This window comes from Procambarus clarkii, chromosome 59 (genome assembly GCF_040958095.1).
Source record: "Procambarus clarkii isolate CNS0578487 chromosome 59, FALCON_Pclarkii_2.0, whole genome shotgun sequence".
NCBI lineage: Eukaryota > Metazoa > Arthropoda > Malacostraca > Decapoda > Cambaridae > Procambarus > Procambarus clarkii.
The window spans coordinates 33,468,541-33,493,109 of NC_091208.1; positions in this window are offsets into that span (position 1 = coordinate 33,468,541).

Here is a 24,569-nt window from a genome sequence, read left to right on the forward strand (position 1 = left end):
AGAGCTGCTGCTGCTGCTGCTGATCTGCAGAGGTCAGCGCTGCAGCTGGAGTGGATGAAACAGTCTAACCAGCAGTAAACAGTCACTGAGTGAGGAGAGATGCTATCAGCAGAGCCTCGAAGCTGATAGCACATATCGTATATAAATGAAGTAGCATATATCATATAAACATGATCTACTAAAACTTGGAGTGTGATTCCTCTCAGTGGTTGATGATGTCCCTGTCATTATGATGGAAGACTGCAAGACACTACAGGACATAATGAGAGGATGTCCCAACAAGCGGCTTCTAGAAGTGAACCCAAGCAAGTGCAAGGAAATGAATACTGCTGCTGGCCACTGAAAGACGTACATAAGGTACCAGAGGGGGTAAGAAAGACTCCTGGAGTTAGATAACGACAAAGATCAGTTGGCTGACTGCTACGAACCTTTCCTCCTGTGGAGGTTAGTTTCTCTTATCAAGTATTTATTAACATGAGTGGAGCCGGTCGGCCGACCGGCTCCGTGAGGCTGTGTGCTCAGTTCCAGCTTGGACTAAAGGCCATATTCCTGGAAACACAAACCGAAACTGTCTTTATTTTCCGCTTGTTACAACTTGTAATAAAGTTGTTACATCTTGGCTTAACGTGTTTATGACGTATTTGAACGTTGTTACAACTTGCTATATCGGTTGTTATAACTGGTTAGGAGGTGTTAAAACTTGTTCGAACGTTGTATCAACGTCGTAGTTTCGGTGTGTGTTTGACGGGGTAGGGAGGCCAGAGCATATATTGGTGATGAGTATTATAATGTTGGTTTAATTCTGAATGCATTGATTTATTAGGAATGAATTATGTAATGTCGTGTGTGTGTGTTATTAATATGCATTTGTGTAATATATCTACTAGGTTGTTTTCCTACACCTTGAATTCCCCTTTGGCTCCAGTAAAAGCCTCTATTCCCCCTAGACACACATTAAAATACATGACCACACAATCAAACGTGACACTTACATCTCAAAATGCACCTCCCAAACTCCATATCAGCTGAACATCTCACGAAATATTCTATGTTCCCAACATAAGAACTGAATTTCTTATGCATTTCTGCTTTGACAACATAGTTTTGCCTTAAACATAAGGAAAAATTTGCGAAATCAGTATGTGTCATCAAGGAGGCCTGGTCGACGACCGGGCCGCGGGGACGCTAAGCCCCGGAAGCACCTCAAGGGAAGGTAAGCTAGTCACAGAACTGAGAGCTAAGTGTTTTATATACAGAATGAAGGAATTTAACCCACAAGCAAAGGGAAGAGAGAAGCAGCACAGGCGACATGATCACCACATGCAAAATACGCATGGGAACAGAAAAAGAGAAAACGGATAGCTAATTGGTGAAAACTAAATACACGAATAAGCTATAAATATCAATATTGCTTGAATGTCGAATGAATGTTTGGGTTAGACATCCAGGTGTCATCAGTGAGCCAAACATTCTAACAGGTCACAAGAATAGTGAATATAGGACCATGGGTAAGGTGGCGTGTGTGTACACAAGACCTCGCAAGAATGGACAAACAGACCTGCTACACAGCTTCCTAATTCTTAGTTTTTTGTATAAAGAACAAGTCACAAATACTGAAAACCAATATCCCACTCCACACACACATATATGACTAACCCTAAACACACATATGACATGTGACTTACTCTCCTTTCACTGTATATGTTGTTCAATAAACCCTTGAACTATATGTTGAACACATCTCTAACCCTGTCCATGGAGGACAGAAGAAAATGTATATATGCTGGTTAGCATTGTAAATGTGTGGCCACGTCTGTGGTAGAAAATAATAATAATAAAAAAAACTGTAAATGTGTGGGAAGCTTTACCATATGTTTTCAAGTTTTCATATATGTGATTTGTAAATAATTTCTCGTAAATTTGTGGAAACTAACCTAACTCTATATGTGCAAGATGAATACTTATGAATAGAGTCTATCTATCTATCTATCTATCGAACGTACTCGAAAAATGTCACACAACCTTCAATACATCTCAAATAAATTTTATGCACTTTCCCTGCAAAAAATACATCATATTGTGCACTGAGAAAAGTCAGGTGAGACAAAATCTCAGGGAAAAAAGGTGAAAGAGACAACGAGGCCAAAGGATGAGGGGAAGATGCGAGTCATCTTAAAGATGAGAGTGATGAGGAGAAGAGATGAGGGAGAAGATGCCTCAGAGCTCCAGGATAAGTGAGGGGGGAGATGAGTGACCTGTGGAGGCTTAGTCCAAGATCAAGACGCCAGAGTGATGCTGTGACGGAGGCTCAGGGTATGGTAGAAGTTGGTAGAATGGTAGAAGTTGACAGAGTGGTAGAAGTTGGTAGAGTGCTGGCAGAGGGTAGAATGGTGGTAAAAAAGGTAGGTAGAAGTGATGTTGACGGCAGGTTTAATTATTTGACAGAGTAGAGGGAACTACAGTATATTGACGAAGCAACAGTAGTTAGAGGAAGCAACAGTAGGTTGTGGAAGCAACAGTAGGTTGTGGAAGCAACAGTAGGTTGTGGAAGCAACAGTAGGTTGTGGAAGCAACAGTAGGTAGAGGAAGCAACAGTAGGTAGAGGAAGCAACAGTAGGTTGTGGAAGCAACAGTAGGTAGAGGAAGCAACAGTAGGTTGTGGAAGCAACAGTAGGTTGTGGAAGCAACAGTAGGTAGAGGAAGCAACAGTAGGTAGAGGAAGCAACAGTAGGTTGTGGAAGCAACAGTAGGTAGAGGAAGCAACAGTAGGTTGTGGAAGCAACAGTAGGTTGTGGAAGCAACAGTAGGTAGAGGAAGCAACAGTAGGTTGTGGAAGCAACAGTAGGTTGTGGAAGCAAAAGTAGGTTGTGGAAGCAACAGTAGGTTGTGGAAGCAACGGTAGGTTGTGGGAGCAACAGTAGGTTGTGGGAGCAACAGTAGGTTGTGGGAGCAACAGTAGGTTGTGGAAGCAACGGTAGGTTGTGGGAGCAACAGTAGGTTGTGGGAGCAACAGTAGGTTGTAGAAGCAACAGTAGGTTGTGGGAGCAACAGTAGGTTGTGGAAGCAACAGTAGGTTGTAGAAGCAACAGTAGGTTGTGGGAGCAACAGTAGGTTGTGGAAGCAACAGTAGGTTGTGGGAGCAACAGTAGGTTGTGGGAGCAACAGTAGGTTGTAGAAGCAACAGTAGGTTGTGGGAGCAACAGTAGGTTGTGGGAGCAACAGTAGGTTGTAGAAGCAACAGTAGGTTGTGGAAGCAACAGTAGGTTGTGGAAGCAACAGTAGGTTGTGGAAGCAACAGTAGGTTGTGGGAGCAACAGTAGGTTGTGGGAGCAACAGTAGGTTGTGGAAGCAACAGTAGGTTGTAGAAGCAACAGTAGGTTGTGGAAGCAACAGTAGGTTGTGGAAGCAACAGTAGGTTGTGGAAGCAACAGTAGGTTGTGGAAGCAACAGTAGGTTGTGGAAGCAACAGTAGGTTGTAGAAGCAACAGTAGGTTGTGGAAGCAACAGTAGGTTGTGGAAGCAACGGTAGGTAGAACAATTAATAGACTCACTCATCAAACAATCCTAGCACACCTGTGATATTGATGGAATAATCAACAATCAACTCACCCTTAGTGCTGCCACACACACACACACACAGAGTGCCACACACACACACACAGAGTGCCACACACACACACACACACAGAGTGCCACAAAGAAATGCATCAACTTCCCTCAAAGGTCTCGTTACTGCAGGCTCTCTGCAATGTTGCACAGGGAAATACATTATACAGATAACCAGATAGCACAGCCGACCAATGGGAACTGATTGCAATTGTTTTTTTGCATAGTTATGATACTCTCGTGACGTTGCACTCTTGCAAAGCATGTTTGAGATGCTTTATCTGCAGTGCAACATGTCACATATGAGTGTGACATGTTGCACGGCAGAATGAAGAATTCATCTTCTAAACTTGAGTAGAAATGGTATTTTCAGTAGGACATTACCAGGTCGTTCACCGAAACGTGTTTCGTCAGGTTGTATCGAGAGTGAGAGGAAACTGTTCAACATTTTGACCAGACCACACACTAGAAGGTGAAGGGACGACGACGTTTCGGTCCGTCCTGGACCATTCTCACAATCGATTTGAGAATGGTCCAGGACGGACCGAAACGTCGTCCTTCCTTCACCTTCTAGTGTGTGGTCTGGTCAACTTACTTTAGCCACGTTATTGTGACTCTTCGCCTGCAACTGTTCAACATCTTTCACGGTTTTACTATTCAGATTGGAAGAGATAATTAAAATTATATACTAAATCGGGTTGTTTGAACTATATATATATATATATATATATATATATATATATATATATATATATATATATATATATATATATATATATATATATATATATATATATATATATATATATATATTATATATATATCATTTATCTTTAGTTTTGAGGTCTCACAATCATCCTGGTACAAGAGAGAATGATCTCCTCAACGACATTATCAGTGTACCTCCAACAGCCTCCAAGTAATACTCCGATAAGAAGGACTCCAACACCAAGTTCAGTTCCCTCTCTCTCTTGGATTGGTCCAGTTGCATCCAGCTGTTGACTTTCAGTTCACAGAAAGATCCGACATTTTCTTTCAACTGAGGCTGTCACTTGGTCGGGCTGACTGTCTACGGCTTCAGTGATTAGCTCGTCAGAGTGAGGAAATAAATGGTGCACTCAGATAACTGTAAGTCCTTGAGAAATGTTCTCTCAAGGGTTTTGTTATGGTGTCCGAGTCTCGGTTCCAGGGGCCAGATTCACGAAGCAGTTACGCAAGCACTTACGAACCTGTACATCTTTTCTCAATTTTGGCGGCTTTGTTTACAATTACTAAACAGTTAATGAGCTCCGAAGCACCAGGAGGCTGTTTATAACAATAACAACAGTTGATTGGCAAGTTTTCATGCTTGTAAACTGTTTAATAAATGTAAACAAAGCCGTCAAAGATTGAGGAAAGATGTACAGGTTCGTAAGTACTTGCGTAACTGCTTCGTGAATCTGGCCCCAGATCACTCATGTCTTCTCTCAACAGGAGCCATGACATGTCAGACGTGATATTTTAGCAGAGTTCACAACGATGGTTTCATTGTTACCGCCGGATATAACGAGGTTCATTGTCAGTCCGTAATGGTTGTTCCATCTATAATATAATGATCATGGTCCCCCCTAAAAAGTCAACCATATGCTCTAATTAAGGAACCACCTAGGAAATAGGACGAAGCAGGAAACAGGCGTAAATAGCGAGTAGATTACACAGAAGGAAGTAGATGAGGTACCGGTAGAGGAGGTAGATGAGATACCGGTAGAGGAGGTAGATGAGGTACCGGTAGAGGAGGTACCGGTAGAGGAGGTACCGGTAGAGGTAGATGAGGTACCGGTAGAGGAGGTAGATGAGGTACCGGTAGAGGAGGTAGTTGAGGTACCGGTAAAGGAGGTAGTTGAGGTACCGGTAGATGATGTACCAGTAGAGGAGGTAGATGAGGTACCGGGAATGCAAAAATGTGTCTAAGGGTAGAGTCAGTAGATTACGTAGATGTCTCAGTAGATGAGATACCGTAACTGTAAACACTGGATAAGTTTATTTTTTAATGACGTCATCTACCTAAAAGCAAAGACAGTATTATCAACCAATTTATCATTCTCATTGTTTATTAAATATGTCAATAACTCCATCCAATAAAAACATTGAAATTAAAAGACCATTTTCCAGCAAACTGAACATTCCAGTATTCCAGACTTTCTGTTCCAGCTGACCTTTTCCTCACTCAGCTAATACTGCTCTTGAGCTCAGCCTCAAGGCTAACAAAGCCCACTTGAGTATTAACTCAGTCACAACTTTTGACCCTAATTATAACCCTTCCAGACTTAGTAAGTGGCTTACGCTTTGTTCTTTGAGTCAACACTCTAAATTTTTCTTTGAGATGTACAGAGGCTGATAATTTTTATAGAAACACCGCTCGAATCCCTCCATTATTACGCTAGAGATTACGATATACTTCAAATACCAACCTATAAGGCCAGACTTGGAGAGGCTCGAGAGAAATTATATATATATATATATATATATATATATATATATATATATATATATATATATATATATATATATATATATATATATATATATATATATATATATATATATATATATATATATATGTCGTACCTAATAGCCAGAACGCACTTCTCAGCCTACTATTCAAGGCCCGATTTGCCTAATAAGCCAAGTTTTCATGAATTAATGTTTTTTCGTCTACCTAACCTAACCTAACCTAGCTTTTTTTGGCTACCTAACCTAACCTTACCTATAAATATAAGTTAGGTTAGGTTAGGTAGGGTTGGTTAGGTTCGGTCATATATCTACGTTAATTTTAACTCCAATAAAAAAAAATTGACCTCTTACATAGAGAAAAGGGTTGCTTTATCATTTCATAAGAAAAAAATTATAGTAAATATATTAATTCAGGAAAACTTGGCTTATTAGGTAAATCGGGCCTTGAATAGTAGGCTGAGAAGTGAGTTCTGGCTACTAGGTACGACATATATATATATATATATATATATATATATATATATATATATATATATATATATATATATATATATATATATATATATATATATATTTAACCTAGAAGGGGTACCACCTCTGGTACAAGTGTAGGGACCCATAGCCTCGGAGAAGAAAATAAAGAGTACTCAGAGAAGACCTTCTGGATCCTCACTGAACACTTTGACATTTTCTTCTCCTACCACGCCTATTCTTTTGGTATGTGTGTATATGTGAGTGCATATATATATATATATATAAATATATATATATATATATATATATATATATATATATATATATATATATATATATACATATATATATATAGATTACATACATATATATATATATATATATATATATATATATATATATATATATATATATATATATATAAGCCTATACTTGCATAAACCACAAGTGAAGATATATATATATATATATATATATATATATATATATATATATATATATATATATATAATATGGAAAAAATTACAGATATATAACATGTGTGTCGTTAGCTAAGAGAGTTTGTCAACTAGACATAGATAGGCAATTTGTGTAAGGTAAGGTAGTTATCAGGGTAATGTGCTATGCCAGCGTGACGGTACAGCATATGGAAAGGATGTGACAGTCAGAAACTGGGATAGGAGAACTGAGTGAACGAATGATGACAGATCACCAAGGATCATCGGGTATTGAGCAACGACCCTGCAGGAACCAAGACCCCTCGCTGGGTGTATGTGTGTGTGTGTGTCTGGATGTATTTGTTTGTGTGTATGTCGTCCGGCTTCTACCCCCTATTCATCGAAAACACTTTAGGATACATTTTCCTCATGAATCTTATATGTCGTGAACATGTTGTTTTTCACCCTTGTCTTTAGAGCGTGGTAAGGTCTAGTTCCTTCAGCGTTACTTCCTAAGTCAGTCATCTTATGTTCAGGTTTCTCTCCTGACGAAAACCTCAGAATCTTCCTTCAGTAATACCTTATGTTTATGTTTCTTATAGTGATATTCCACACTGGAGCCAATATTCTTTTTTTTTTTTTTTTGAGATATATACAAGAGTTGTTACATTCTTGTAGAGCCACTAGTACGCGTAGCGTTTCGGGCAGGTCCTTAATCCTATGGTCCCTGGAATACGATCCCCTGCCGCGAAGAATCGTTTTTTTTTCATCCAAGTACACATTTTACTGTTGCGTTAAACAGAGGCTACAGTTAAGGAATTGTGCCCAGTAAATCCTCCCCGGCCAGGATACGAACCCATGACATAGCGCTCGCGGAACACCAGGCGAGTGTCTTACCACTGCACCACGGAGACTGCTATGGAGACTCAGTTGTGTATTTAACATAGTGTGCAACACCTGACAGCTTTGAGAAAATCCACCAGGGGTTGTGAGATGGGATCGAACCTGCCACCCCTGTATTACCAAGCCGCGTACTCTACCACTAGACCATCAATGACTTGTTCACATGCCACAGGTCACAGTGGCTCAGTGGTAGAGTATGCAGCTTGGCGATGCCGGGGTCGCGGGTTCTCGCCCACCTCACAACCGTGGTGGGGTTTTCTTATTGATATATAACACGGTAATGTGATTTATGTGTATTTGAAAGCTTTCTTGTCCTGTGAGGTACACGCAAAATTGGTGCTTTGCATACGCCGCTGGTGTTATCCAGTTAAAGTTAGTCTTTGACGCTCTATTAACCAACTAGGTGGACTGGACGGTAGAGCGACGGTCTCGCTTCGTGCAGGTCGGTGTTTAATCCCCCAATCGTCAAAGTGGTTGAGCACCATTCCTTCCCACCGTCCCATCCCAAATCTTTATCCTGACCTTAGATCAGTCTTTACCAGACTACCAAGACCTCAGACTTTCCTGACTACCAAAACCTCAGACTTTCCTAACTACCAAGACCTCAGACTTTCCTGACTGCCAAGACCTTAGACTTCCTAGACTTCCCTGACGACCAAGTTATCCTGTAGTTTAAGAATGCTTCATAATCTATTTACATATTATTTCACTTGTACAATATTATTATGTGTATTATATTCATTAGTATTTTAATTTCTCTTCTTCAAGTATTTTCTCGTACTGCTTTCCAGGTCTTCTATTATGAAGTGTTCATTTCTACTTCTCTTGTTTCACTTAGCTTTACTTTTCACTGTATTTTTCTGTATCTCCAAGTTTCTTTACATTCATATTTTGTATCTAAGTGAGCGTTGAATTCAGTTCAGTTTTACCGCTATTTAGCATAGTTATTTTTCACCAAAACTTTTGCTTATTAAAATTAAATTATTTTTTGAGGAAATCAGGAGAAGCTGTGAAGAGGAGTCGAACCCATGTTCTTAATACTCTCAAGAACATGGGAGCATTGAGCCTACTGATTTTGTCATTCATACGACAACTTTAATGTGATGTAATTATACAAATTGTGCAAATGTATTCACAAACTAGCACATTGTGGCTGTTTTTTTTTTTTTTTTTTTGAGATATATACAAGAGTTGTTACATTCTTGTACAGCCACTAGTACGCGTAGCGTTTCGGGCAAGTCCTTAATCCTATGGTCCCTGGAATACGATCCCCTGCCGCGAAGAATCGTTTTTTCATCCAAGTACACATTTTACTGTTGCGTTAAACAGAGGCTACAGTTAAGGAATTGCGCCCAGTAAATCCTCCCCGGCCAGGATACGAACCCATGACATAGCGCTCGCGGAACGCCAGGCGAGTGTCTTACCACAGCACCACGGAGACTGCTGTGTACCCTGTTGTGTGTAAGCTGAGCTCTGAGGGAATATACAAGATAAAGCTTGGCTAATACACCAACTACAACTACACTGATTCATGCATCTTATTTAACATAATCAGACACAAAGAGTTTTGTTGTGCAGTGTAAACAATCCAAGACTTACATGTATCTTGGCGTCCCGGGGGGGGGGGGGGGGGGGCTTGTTTTTCTTTTTGCTTTGGTACTAATTGATCAAACGTCAAATGACATCAAATTCTCTTTGATGTCACTGCCACTCCCTGGATGGAATTAACGAAGTCTCGTCGCAGGTAGCTTGGAGGGAGGAAATTACTGCACCTAATATCCTGTCGTCCTATATTATCACAGGAAACGTAATAATGTTTCCTGTATATATATATATATATATATATATATATATATATATATATATATATATATATATATATATATATATATATATATATATATATATATATATATATCCTTTTGGACTTCATTTGCTCTCTATAATTTTGACACCATTTCATAGCCCTTTTCCATACAATTTTCTGGTCTTTACTAGCAGTTTGTCGCTTCCAGCATCATGTCTGGATGCTCCAGGAGATCACAATAGCGTGATGGATCAGTGGGAAGATCAGTAGGAACCGTGAGGAGAATTCGAACCTGTCCTCTACTTTCTCCCAGACAAACGCTTCAGACCACTACTCACAGATTTTCTGTTTTCCATCTGTCCATCCATCAATTTTTCTATTCATTATCCTCTATATTCAACTTATTTTCTATCTATCCATCTAACAGTTTATCCATCATCTATCCATCCACCTACTCATGTTGTTAGCCATACATCTTTCAATCTAACCCTCTGTTCATCCATCTAGCCATCTGTCTACCCGTGTATCCATCCATTTATCTATCCGTCTATCCATCTATCTATATATCCGGCTATCCATCCGTCTATCTATCCGTTCTTCTACACACTACTATTTTACCAACAAAATGAAAAAAGTATAATTTCGTCTTCATCAGCATCTACTTCTTTTTATCTTTGAACCCTCTCCTCCCTTCTTTAGAAACTCTTTTCTTCTTTATCTCTAAAGCCTTTTCATAATTTAAATACAATTTGAGCTTTAATTACGTATCAACCAGTGATATTTTGATAAAAATACTAATATTTTTCAGTATTAAATGTTATTTTTCAGTATTGAATTAGTTGTTAAAGTATTTAATTATCATTTTCAGCATTTAAATATTTGTTCAGTATTTACTGATATTTTTTAATATTGAATGATATTTGTAAATTCTGCAAGAGACTCTATACTGCACTGAATAATATTAGCAGCAAAAAATAGGTGATAAAATTGTCCAATTCTGGCGGAAATATATTTAGGTAATCCACGTAAATGCCAGAGAACTGTCATGATAAATTTGGTTATTTTGATCAGTTAATATTTGAGAGTGGTATAGTAGTCATGGCGATATGAATACGTGCAAATTTGATACACTCTCACAGGTCCTCGCAGCCGAGCGGACAGCGCTCTGGGGTCATATATATACATATATATATATATTCAGGCGAAGAGTCACAATAACGTGGCTGAAGTATGTTGACCAGCCATACACTAGAAGTTGAAGGGACGACGACGTTTCGGTCCGTCCTGGACCATTCTCAAGTCGATTGTGAATGGTCGACGACTTGAGAATGGTCCAGGACGGACCGAAACGACGTCGTCCCTTCAACTTCTAGTGTGTGGTCTGGTCAACATATATATATATATTAGTATATTTTGGTAGCAGTCTTTCTTGTATACATATATTATTAAATATAAAGTCTTTGAAAATGTAATAAGTTATTACAAAACGAGTTCAAGTGTCGCGTCAGACTAGAAATAAAAATTAATTTTGGAGAATTGATTTTTCAATTACCATCGACAGTGAAAAGAAACATAAGAAATATTGAGAAAATTCGTGTTAGAATTATTAATCTTACTTTTTCGGTCATATTTAATAATACATATATATATATATATATATATATATATATATATATATATATATATATATATATATATATATATATATATATATATATATATATATATATATATATATATATATACTCCCAAATTTTTAATTTCGCTACTTGCTACTTTTTGGGCTAATTTAAAAGCAAGATGTGCTAATTTGGGCTATTAATGTTAAGAATGTACAATTGCGAGTTACATGAAAGTAACTAAGCTATAAATAATTGTAAATATTAATTAATACTAAATAATATTATTTAATATATATATATATATATATATATATATATATATATATATATATATATATATATATATGTTTCATTGAATATGACCGCATATTCTGTATTTATTATTTTCTGGTTTAGGGCTTCTATCCCTCTAACTATTTTCTTAGCATCAGGGCTTAATTGAAATAGGAGTTCTCCAAAACTCATTTTCGTACTTTTAAGGTGAAGAAAAGAAGTGATTTACTATAGAGTGTATTACACTTATTTGTATAATTTGCACGACGTTTCGAACCTCCATGGTTCATTCTCAAGTGAACAGATCTTACAATACTAGTTGAGGAGAATTCAACTAGTATTGTAAGATCTGTTCACTTGAGAATGAACCATGGAGGTTCGAAACGTCGTGCAAATTATACAAATAAGTGTAATACACTCTATAGTAAATCACTTCTTTTCTTCACCTTAAAAGTACGAAAATGAGTTTTGGAGAACTCCTATTTCAATTAAGCCCTGATGCTAAGAAAATAGTTAGAGGGATAGAAGCCCTAAACCAGAAAATAATAAATACAGAATATGCGGTCATATTCAATGAAACATGTTTGAAAGAAAACCTGCTGCCAGTATACACCAATATATATATATATATATATATATATATATATATATATATATATATATATATATATATATATATATATATATATATATATATATTATGCGGAAATTCCACAGAGAAATGTGAAATGAAGTGAACGTTTCGGCCTGATTAAACCCGTTGTCAACACCAGACTGTCTAGGAGAAACAAAGGGAGGGAACAGGTCAACAGCTGAATCTGACCACATATCCCCAAGTAAAGAATTACCCAGAAGCAGGTACAGAGTAGTTTAGAATAATAGGATTAAGGGGTCAGAGAATAAGGATGGAAGATTAAAGAAAGCATCACTGAAGATACAATATATGACTATAATATTGAAATGAGGCATAGTAGCCCTTTCAGAGTTTTTTCTTAATCTGTTGTGCAATATTGTAACTTAAAAAAATGGATCAAGTTTGTACATACCAGTACTAACATTGATAAAATTTGGACATTGATTAAGGGAGACTGAGTCAAATTCCGTTCCACGAAACCACCACAATTGGTAATGCTTTTAACTCCAGCCCACTTAATAGTGTGATTCAAGTTCAAGTTCAAGTATGTTTATTAAGATAAGAAAGAAATACATATCAAAGGGATAGAGTAGCTTAGGGTATTTCTACTCCGTTAATAGTGTGTTCACACCAACTCGTGTGCAAATACAGTGCACTAGACGTTTGGGCAGTTCTAATACTATAAGCATGTTGTGACAACCGCAATTGAAAGGACTTTCCTGTTTGTCCAAGGTACACAGAATCACAATCAGTGCAGGGAATCGAATACACACAACCTGCTGTACCAGGGGTATTTTTTATTATTGGACTTGGTCGTACTGTTAGTGAACACCATATTGATATTAAGTTTCTTAAAAACCGGGGAAAGTTTTTCAAGTCCAATCACATATGCTATCACCAATGAGTTTCCAATTTCTGATTTCGTTTTGGGGACATGATTATAAAACGTACGCTGACTTGTCCGAACGAGCAATCCAAAAACATCTTAGGGTATTGTAAACTCTTCCCAATTTCATATATTTTAGCAATCTCTTCATCAAAAAACTCAGGGCTGCATACCCTCAAAGCTCGAAGAAACATTCCTGAAAATACTGCCTGTTTAACTTTACTATGATGATTCGAATAATAATGAACATACGACCCCACGTTGGTAGGTTTTCTAGACACATTAAATTTGAACTTTGTATTGACTCTATGAATCCTAATGTCCAAAAACAGAGGAGTATCATTCTCCTCATTCTCACATGTGAATGTTATTGAAAGTACCAAAGAATTAAGTTCATTAAGAAAAACTGTTTGGTCTTGGTCACACGGCCATAAGCCCAAAATATCATCAACATACCTAAACCAAACTGCATTACCAGGAATAGTCCTGTATAAAATTTTGGTTTCAAAGAACTTTATATACAAATTGCTCAAAACTGGGGAAAGGGGATTGCCCATCGTCATTCCAAATGTTTGTTTGAAAATTTTTCCTTTAAAACTAAAATAATTGTCTTTTATACATATTTTGATAAGTTCCAACACATTATTGGTCTGCAAGTTCAAATTATATTTGGGCAGTTCCTCACGTAGGAACTCTAACAAATCATCAACAGGAACTTTACTGAGTAAAACAGTCACGTTAAAACCTACTAGTTTAAAATCCAAATTTATATTCAGTGTGGATAACTTATTAACTAAGTCTACAGTGTTTGTTAAGTGTGAGTTGGAAATAGTACCAACTATAGGGGATAAAACTTTGACTAACCACTTAGAGAGTTTATAAGACGCCTAACCAACTGAACTAATAATCGGTCTTGCCGGATTATCTGGTTTATGAGTTTTTATTAGACCATACATGTAAGGTAGAGAGGGAGATCGACTTGTTAGCCTTGAAATCAGCTCTTTATCGCCTTTGTTTACAGTTTTGAGAGTTTTGTTAAAATATGCGATCACTTTTTTCAGTATGATCTCTGTTAATCAATAGATAAGTATCCCTGTCCTCCAAGAGTAACTCCATTTTCCGGACAGTCATCCTTATTCATAATAACTACTGCATTTGACTTATCAGCCTTGGTAATATATAATGAATTATAATTTTTGAGATTTTTGAACGCAAGAATAAATCGACTTGGACAATTAGGAACAGAATTGTTAAGTAAAATACCATACATCATACCCTGGCACACATTAATATCTTCAACTGAGACATCACTATGTGTCAGTTGAAGATATTAATGGGACGTCATGGGCGAACAAGGTTCAGGGCACCAACAAGGGCCAGGACATGAAGGAGGAAGCAGAGGAATAGAGAATGAGGCATCAAGATAGTAAAGGAGAGATTGGGAGACAAAAGAAGATAATAATTATGGACACTGATAAAGGCCTTTTGGCCCTTGTGTGGCAGCTCCTATATATATATATATATATATATATATATATATATATATATATATATATATATATATATATATATATATATATGCGAACAAGCCTGAATGGTCCCCAGGACAATATGCAACTGAAAACTCACACCCCAGAAGTGATGGTCAAGTGGATTAAGGCGTCTTGTACATATCAGTTGCGTTGCTCCTGGGAGTATGGGTTCGAGTCACTTCTGGGGTGTGAGTTTTCAGTTATATATATATATATATATATATATATATATATATATATATATATATATATATATATATATATATATATATATATATATATATATATATATATATATCCACCTAAACTCAGTCCCATGTGTGTGTGTAGGCTACGCTTGAAACCCGCCTGACCCGGCTCAGTTTTTAATGAATCTTTCCTTTCCCTAATCTTCCGTCTTTCATGGTTCAATGTTAAGTAGTTTAAGGTGATAACATTGACGCTTCCTGTACTCTCTGGTGTCGTGACAGGTCCTTAATCAATCATTAATTCAAACTCAAATGATTTATTCCTAAATATTTCTATATTTTTACTCAGGTTAGCTTGCTAAAATTTACAGTAAATTTTTACTAAAGACAAATTCATAATCATAGCATTTCACGTAATATCTATAATTATATGTTTATTATATATGTAAGATTTAGAGTTAGATACGTCTATCACACAATCGAAAAATATATAGTTATAAAATTCAGGCTTGGAAATAATGTTTCTAACAACTTATATCAATCATTAAAAAAACGCCTAAACCGGCCTAAATCAGTCTTAATCATAATATACAATTTTGGCATAAAACGAGTAACAATGTCACTTAATACATTAAAACAGAGTTGTTTTTATTTTAATTATTTATAGACTATAAGCTATTTTGATAGCAGGCAAGATTATCCCTCATTACAAAGCAATAATAATAATTGCATGTAATCCCAGACACTGTAATCAACAAACAAACAAACACAGGATTCACTGTTTGTGTTGCAACAAAAACTCTGGAGAAAATGTATAGACGAAAAGAATATATTTTCAACTTCCACACAGATGATATTATGATAAACTTCTCCGCATATAGACGTCAGACTAGATGTGTGTGTGTGTATGTATATATATATATATATATATATATATATATATATATATATATATATATATATATATATATATATATATATATTGTGACGGTAACGCGTTGGTGTTCGGCTGTTTAAGGCTAGGGGTATGGCCTCGTCACATAGTTATAAAAAAAAATAGAAAAAACTGGAACTTCGTCTGTGGTAAGGTAAGGAGAAGACACACAAAACACAAGTAAACTTTAACAATGAAATTTTAATTACGTTAATTAAATCAAAACATGAATAAAATGCACAAACAAATTCTTATAATAAAATCAATCAAAATAATAAGAATAATTAGATGACACAATGAAAAATTACGTTAAGGCAAAATAACAAGAAGTGCAATACAAAGTAAATGGGAGGTGTTGGAATATTGGCTTTAAGCCACCACTTCTCTCAGTACACGCTAGCGTCTAGCCGGGAGGAGTGGTGACAACGAGAGCACTGAACATTCTGAGGTATGAGGGTGGGGCGACCCCAGACATCAAGTAGTATGGGGGGGCGAGTGCAGGTGCAGCCAGACCGGCGACCAATCAGCGGAGCCGGTAGCGATCAACATGTAGTTTGGTGGTTTGAGTCCGAACAGGTGGCTGGCTGCATATGTTTTGCTCACCCTGGCAAGCCTTGCTGGTGTTGTTGTTGGACATGTCTTCCATAGTTGTTTTATATAATTTCAACGACGTGTTTGTGGAGGGAAGAGCAGGCTCAATCTCTTGAAGGAGATTATTGTCACAACTCTCCCCCGAAGCCTGCGGTTCTGGAAGAAGTACGTCGTTATGTGGTGGAGTAATGGATGGAGTCGCTTCTACTTCATAAACTCTGGAGAGGGCATCGGCTATGGTGTTGTCAGAACCCTTGATATAGCGGATCTCCAGGTTGAAGTCTTGTAAATACAGAGCCCATCGTAGAAGACGCTGGTTGGTGAATTGGGCTTGATGTAGGAAGCGGAGAGGGTTGTGGTCTGAGAAGATGGTGGTAGACCTGGCGCCTTGTAGGTACGGAGCGAAGTGTTGGAGGTTCAGGACGATGGATAGTAGCTCCTTTTCAATAGTGCTGTAGTTCCTCTGGTGTGGTTTCAGTTTGTAGCTGTAGTAGCTGACAGGTAGAACCTCCTCGCCTCGTTGTTGCATCAGGACACCACCAACGCCGGTACCACTGGCGTCGACATGAAGGACGAAAGGCTTGGTGATATCTGGAGAGGCGAGAATGGGGTTAGAACAGAGGAGGAATTTGAGTTGTTCAAAAGCAACGGTTTGCTGTATGGTCCAATTATACCGTTGCTTGGGACTGGTTAATAGAATTAGAGGTGTGGCGACTGTACTGAAATTCTTCACAAACCTACGGTAGTAAGAGGCAAGACCAAGGAAGCGCAGGAGCTGCTTCCTGGTGGTAGGCTGTGGATACTGTTGGATGGCTTGAGTGTGTGAGTCTAACGGAGCTATGCTGCCACTCCCAATAACATGACCCAGATAACGCACTTTACCTTTCGCGAAAGTGGACTTGCCCAGGTTGATGGTGAGGCCGGCTGTCAGGAGCTTTGAGAACAGACGTCGCAGCTGGAGCAGATGTTCACTCCAGGAGTTGGAGGCTACGACGATATCGTCCAGGTAGGCGTATGTGTTATCCAAGCCCTGGATGACACGGTTGACAGCTCTTTGAAAGGTGGCCGGGGCATTACATAGTCCGAAAGGAAGGCGTTCATATCTGAAAAGTCCAAAAGGAGTGATGAAGGCAGATATCTCTTTAGCGCGCTCCGTTAGACACACTTGATAGTACCCCTTAAGCAAGTCCACTTGGGACAAGTACTGGGCACTACCAATGGCATCAAGGATGTCATCTATCCTTGGCAAGGGGTAAGCATCCTTGACAGTGACAGAGTTCAGTTTACGATAGTCAGTGCACAACCGCACCTTACCTTGGGGTTTGGGCACCAAGATACAGGGTGAGGCCCAGGGGGACTCACAAGGTGTAGCCAGTCCATGATCCAAGAGGTATTGCACCTCAGCACGCATGACTTCCTTCTTGCTCGGGCTGATTCGGTAGAAGGGTTGACGAATCGGCCGGGTGTCGGGGAGCAGTTGGATGTCGTGCTGGGTAACATTACACTCTTGGGGATCATCTCTGAACAACTCTTGATGTTCTCTGAAGATCTTGACGAGAGGTGCACTATGATTATCCTGAAAGTATTTGGGAAGATCATTAAGGATTTCGGAATTAGAAAGCGCTGACTCCTTGTCAGTGCTTTCGGGAGGAGAAGCTGGGAAGGTCTCACTGTGGATGTAGGGTTCTGTGAATGTGGAATAGTTAGTCAAGACAGTGGGAGGAGTACCATTATATTGCTTCAGGAGGTTGACGTGGCACAGCTGGGTCTTCCGCCGCCTATCTGGAGTCTCTATGACGTAAGTGTTGTTGCCTCTGCACTCTTTGACGCAGTAGGGTCCTGAAAATCTGTTTTGTAAAGGTGAACCTGGGATAGGGAAATAGGCAAGGACGAAGTCTCCCGGCTTGAATTTTCTTACTTTGCTGGTCTGGTCGTAATGAGTCTTCATTCTCACCTGGGCTTTCAATAGATTATCATGGGCAAAGCGGTGGACTCTCTCTAGAATGTGTTGAAGGTTTTTAAGAAACTGGGGCACATTCTGATGCTCACTGAAGGTGGCATCTCTGAGAGAGTCTTTGAAAGCCTTAAGGGGAGTACGGCACTTACGGCCGTAGAGCATCTCATAAGGAGATACTCCTAGGGACTCATTGGGGAGACTTCTGAAAATACACATTATTAGGTCAATCTGCTTATCCCAATCCTTTGAGGTTTCACTACAAAACTTTTTCAAGAGTGCTTTGATGGTCTGATGACTACGTTCAAGAGAACCCTGTGAAGCAGGATGATAGGGGCTGGACAATACCTGTTTGATGTTGAACTCCTCCAGTGTCCTTTTGAAGAGATCACTGGTGAAGTTGGTGCCACAGTCACTTTGAATCTCCCTGGGAAATCCGTATTGAGTGAAGATCTTCAATAGATGTTTGATAACCGTAGCAGCCGTGATGTTCTTCACTGGAACTGCTATGGGAAATCTGGTGGTAGGACACAGGATGGTTAGGATGTAGGCGTTACCTGAACTGGTCCGAGGTAAAGGACCAACACAGTCTATTATGAGTCTGTGGAAAGGTTCCGCAGGCACCTGTATGGGAATCAGTGGTGCTCTGGGAATGGAGACGTTCGGTTTGCCTGCCATCTGACATGTATGACACTGTTTTACGTACTGTTTGACGTTATTTACCATACCTGGCCAGTAGTAGTCTTGACGAATCCCATGGTAAGTCTTGTTGAAGCCGTAGTGGGAGAATGCTCCGTGGGCCAGGTGTAGAATAGTGGGCCGCAGGCTGGTGGGAATCACAAGTTGTTCGATGTTGGCCCAATCGTCCTCCTCCTTCAGTTTACTGGGTCTATATCTGCGGTAGAGCAAGTCGTTCTCTAGGAAGAACCCAGGAATACTGTCGGGTTGAGTCTCAGCCTGGAAAAACAATGGTGTTAAAGTAAGATCTTCCCTCTGCAACTTACGGAACTCCAACTTGGTCAGATGCGGGGGGAGTTTCTGAGGGTCTTGAGGGACAGCGGTAGCAGTAGAGTCAGCTGGCTGTGGACGTGCGGCTTGTGCACGGGTGGTCACGAGAACCGGAGGAGAAACTTCATCACTCTCTTGAACCTCTGCTGGAACATACTCAAGAATAGGGTTTATTGGCACAGAGTTACACACCTGGGGTTTGTCCATGACGATCAGGTTGGTCGGTTGCAGGTCTTCTGCCAAGTCGTTGCCTAGGAGAAGTTGCACTCCAGGCATGGGAAAAGGCTTTTCCCTGACGGCGACTTGGACTTCTCTGTTCACGTAGGGACAATCCAGGTGGACTCTGGCGAGAGGGTATGGTGTGGTAGCAGTGAGGTCAGTGATGAAGACTGTTTCCCCGGTGTAGACTATGTTGGGCACAGCCGACTTCAAGATGATCGATTGTAGAGCCGCTGTGTCCCTCAAGATCTTCAATTTGAAACGTCCCTCCGGATTTGAACCGTTGGCAGAGACAGTTCCAGTATACAGGTGGTTACTGAAAAGAGAAAGATCATTAACATTAACACCAACATTCATCACAGGCTTACCGGACTTAGGAGGAGTTGGTTTGGGTCTTTGTTGGTCAGTGGTTCCCTTGTATTGAGACTTACCACACTTGTCTATGGTATGTCCATAGAGTCTACAATACTTGCAGTACAGTTGTGAACCAGCTTGATCGGGGCTCACCTTCTCGTAACTGTACCACGACTTCTTACTGGAGGATGGTTCGGGTGTCAGCCGGTGGATGAGGCTGTAAGTGTCAGCCGACTTAGCACACTTCAGGTAGTCGGTTTCTTCTTTATCTGCTAAGTAGAGGCGGACAGGAGGTGGCACACGTCTCAAGAATTCTTCAACAAGCATCAGGTTGACGAGTTCTGTAAAAGTAGAGACATGTGCTGCTTCCAGCCATTTCATGAAATACCTCCGTTTCGTGTTAGCAAACTCGAGGAAGGTAGTGGTACTTGCCTTCAGGTGGTCACGGAATTTCCTTCTATAACTTTCTGTGGAAAGTAGGTAGGCGTCCAACACTGCTTGTTTCAGAGTGTAGTAGTCATTCTCAGACGCCAAAGTACTGAGTGTGACTGCAGCTCTACCTGTAAGATGGACTCTGAGAAGTGTGGCCCATTGGTCGACAGGCCAACGGAGTTGATTAGCAAGGGTTTCAAAGGTGGTGAAAAACACATCAACTTCTGCTTCTACAAAGGATGGCATTAACTTACTTGCATGTGATATATTAAAACTGACGGGAAGATTGGCAGTAGCTTGCTGGCGTTGAGTGAAGTGTGAAGTTTCCAAGGCGATTTCGCGTTGACGACACTCTAGAGCCAGAGTCGCTTGTTGCTTGTCATGTTCGCGTTGTATTTCCAACTCGCGTTGTTTGGTTTCAAGCTGTACTCGTTCACGTTCACGGAGTAATGCGACCTCACGTTCGTGTTCTTCTCTCCTCAAAGCAGCTTCGCGTTCTTGTTCGTCTCTCCTCAAAGCAGCTTCGCGTTCTTGTTCGTCTCTCCTCAAAGCGGCTTCGCGTTCGTGTTCTTCCCTTCGTATGGCAGCTGCTTCTCTTTGCTGCTCACGTTCAATCTTGGCCAGCTCTAGTTTAAGTTTCATCGTTGCCAAGTCAGTTTTCTCTGCAATATAGTAAGTTTCATGAGTTTCAGAGTCTATCTTACCTTGTTCTAAATAGTAATCCAGCAACAGGTTGTGTAGGTCATTTTTGTTGGCTTGGTAGGGAACTTCTAGTTGATACTCATGTGCAAGAGTTTGTAATTCAGTCCTCTTGGCACGACTTAAAGTCCCTATTTCACCTGCTGGATTTGCACGGAAAGTTTGGAGACGAAACATGGTGAAATTAGCAAATAAAGGTACACGAATATTCAATAGTGAAATGTCAGAAACAGGACAACGTGGCAACTGGTACCTATCCTGTGTGATCTTTAACAATTAACGTTAAGTGAAAGATATTAAATGATTAAATTAAATCAAGGGCGCAGGAAATCTTGTACCCGGTACTCATGTAAGAGAATAAGGGCAAGAAAATCCTACTAACAAATGAAACAAAGTTTCGAAAACAAATGAAACAGTTAAATGCTTCAAAAGTAAAATTGGTAGTCCAAGGATGTAGGCATACCTTGCCAAGTCTCTATAGGACATAAAGCAAGTTTTCCCCACTGAATTTAATATGATACTTACAGAATTAGCGAACTTTTGTGCTCTGAAAAAATAAGCTAATTCCCTACCGTTGTATGTATCATCATCTCTGACTGACGTGTAGGGGTGCGAGGTGTCAACTGGTGACGAGAACTGCTGCTGAGGTCCCAATTCAGCAACTAAAGTTCGAGCTAGAGGAACTATGGCCCTCTTTGTTCTCCTACAGTCAGATTGCAGAAGATTGGGTACTCTTGACCCGGGGCAGACCACAGTACCAGGGTACCAATATGATGATCTGTCAGAATGAGAAATATTCAAGGGACATAGATGGTAAATACGAGTAATAACAAGGAGGGAGAGATGACCAATTAAGAGTATGACTGAGGCCTACAGTCACCACGTAATCCAAAGTTGTCTCACCTTCACTATATGTTACTCTCGTAATGCACAATACACCGCACCTTATAAAAAATGAAATTGAATATGAAAAATAGTAAAGCTACGTTAACAAAGTTAAATACGCTTACCATAAATTACCACTTGGCACCAGTACCTGAGTGAAGCTCCCGGACAGGCCCCCATATAACTTGTGACGGTAACGCGTTGGTGTTCGGCTGTTTAAGGCTAGGGGTATGGCCTCGTCACATAGTTATAAAAAAAAATAGAAAAAACTGGAACTTCGTCTGTGGTAAGGTAAGGAGAAGACACACAAAACACAAGTAAACTTTAACAATGAAATTTTAATTACGTTAATTAAATCAAAACATGAATAAAATGCACAAACAAATTCTTATAATAAAATCAATCAAAATAATAAGAATAATTAGATGACACAATGAAAAATTACGTTAAGGCAAAATAACAAGAAGTGCAATACAAAGTAAATGGGAGGTGTTGGAATATTGGCTTTAAGCCACCACTTCTCTCAGTACACGCTAGCGTCTAGCCGGGAGGAGTGGTGACAACGAGAGCACTGAACATTCTGAGGTATGAGGGTGGGGCGACCCCAGACATCAAGTAGTATGGGGGGGCGAGTGCAGGTGCAGCCAGACCGGCGACCAATCAGCGGAGCCGGTAGCGATCAACATGTAGTTTGGTGGTTTGAGTCCGAACAGGTGGCTGGCTGCATATGTTTTGCTCACCCTGGCAAGCCTTGCTGGTGTTGTTGTTGGACATGTCTTCCATAGTCGTTTTATATAATTTCAACGACGTGTTTGTGGAGGGAAGAGCAGGCTCAATCTCTTGAAGGAGATTATTGTCACAATATATATATATATATATATATATATATATATATATATATATATATATATATATATATATATATATATATATATATATATATATATATATATATATATATATATATATATAGGAAGGGGGTGGTAGGAGAAAAGCACACAGAAACTGTATTGGAGGGAATCTAAACATTCCCTCTAATGCGTTATGCGTGGTTTCCTCCGAGGCTATGGGTCCCCCTTCTTCCAGCTAGAGGTGGTACTCCCTTCCATATATATATATATATATATATATATATATATATATATATATATATATATATATATATATATATATATATATATATATTATTAAATATGACCGAAAAAGTAAGATTAATAATTCTAACACGAATTTTCTCAATCTTTCGTACATTACGCTTCACTGTTGGAGGTAAATCAAAAATCACTTCTCCAAAATTCATTTTTATTTCTAGTCTGACGCGGGTAAAAAGGGTAACGAAGGACACTACAGCCGAATTAAAAGCAAAGGTCAACAAACTGATCGAAACTGTAAACGCCAAGAAATCCGGACTCCACCTGCCAAAGATCATTGGGGAATATAAACCTGGATATGCGTATGGAAATGTCAAGACGCACAAGCCTGGAAACCCACTTCGGCCAATCATTAGCCAGATACCCACACCCACGTACAGACTGGCAAAGCGACTCAACGGCCTGCTGACTCCTTATGTTCCTTGCGCCTTCAGCCTGAAGTCTCCAAAGGAATTTGTGGACTTACTGCGGGGCACACGGGCCACAGGGATAAGAGCCTCGTTGGACGTAGAATCGCTGTTTACCAACGTACCTGTGGACGAGACAATCGGAATGATAGCCGACAGAGTGTATCGTGATCCAGCCTGTACTCCTCTTGACATGCCAGAAAGTATTCTGAGGAAACTACTCCAAGCTTGTACTAAAGAGGCACCCTTCTTGAGCCCGGATGGGCACATGTATAAGCAAGTAGATGGGGTCGCCATGGGTTCTCCCCTAGGTGTCCTGTTTGCAAACTTCTACATGGGTACCATCGAGCAAAAAGTCTTAGTCGACATGAACTTGAAACCGGCCATATATTGCAGGTATGTTGACGACATTTTTACACAGGTACCTGATGTCAGACATCTGCAGAAGCTGAAGGAGGCATTTGAGCAGAGTTCCGTGCTGCGTTTCACTTACGAGACGGAAAAGGATGGGAAGCTGCCTTTTCTAGATGTAACAGTCATGGAAAAGGGCGGAGGTTTCCACACTGCAGTCTACACTAAGGAAACAAACATAGGAATGTGCCTAAATGCCAACAGCGACTGCCCTGACAGGTACAAGAGGAGTGTTGTTAACGCATACGTCGACCGTGCTCTCAGCCACAGCTCAGAATGGAAGCAAGTCGACGAAGAACTCTGTAGGGTAAGGCAGGTCCTAGTCAATAACGGCTTCTCCAATGGTTTCATCGAAGACATCATAAGAAGGAAAGTGAAAAGCCATGCAACCTCTGAAGAGACAACTAACACAACACCTATACCCCCTATTAGACTATTTTACAGGAACTTCTTTTCCACAGCTCATAAAACGGAGGAAAGGGTCCTGAAAGATATTGTTAATAGAAACGTTATCCCTACAGACAAAAATCAGAGGATACAACTGACGATTTACTATAAAACCAGAAAAACGGCCATCCTACTCATGAGAAACTCTCCAGACACAAAACAGAACGCTTTAAAAGAGACTAATGTCGTCTATGCCTTCAAATGCCCACTTGGGGACTGTAA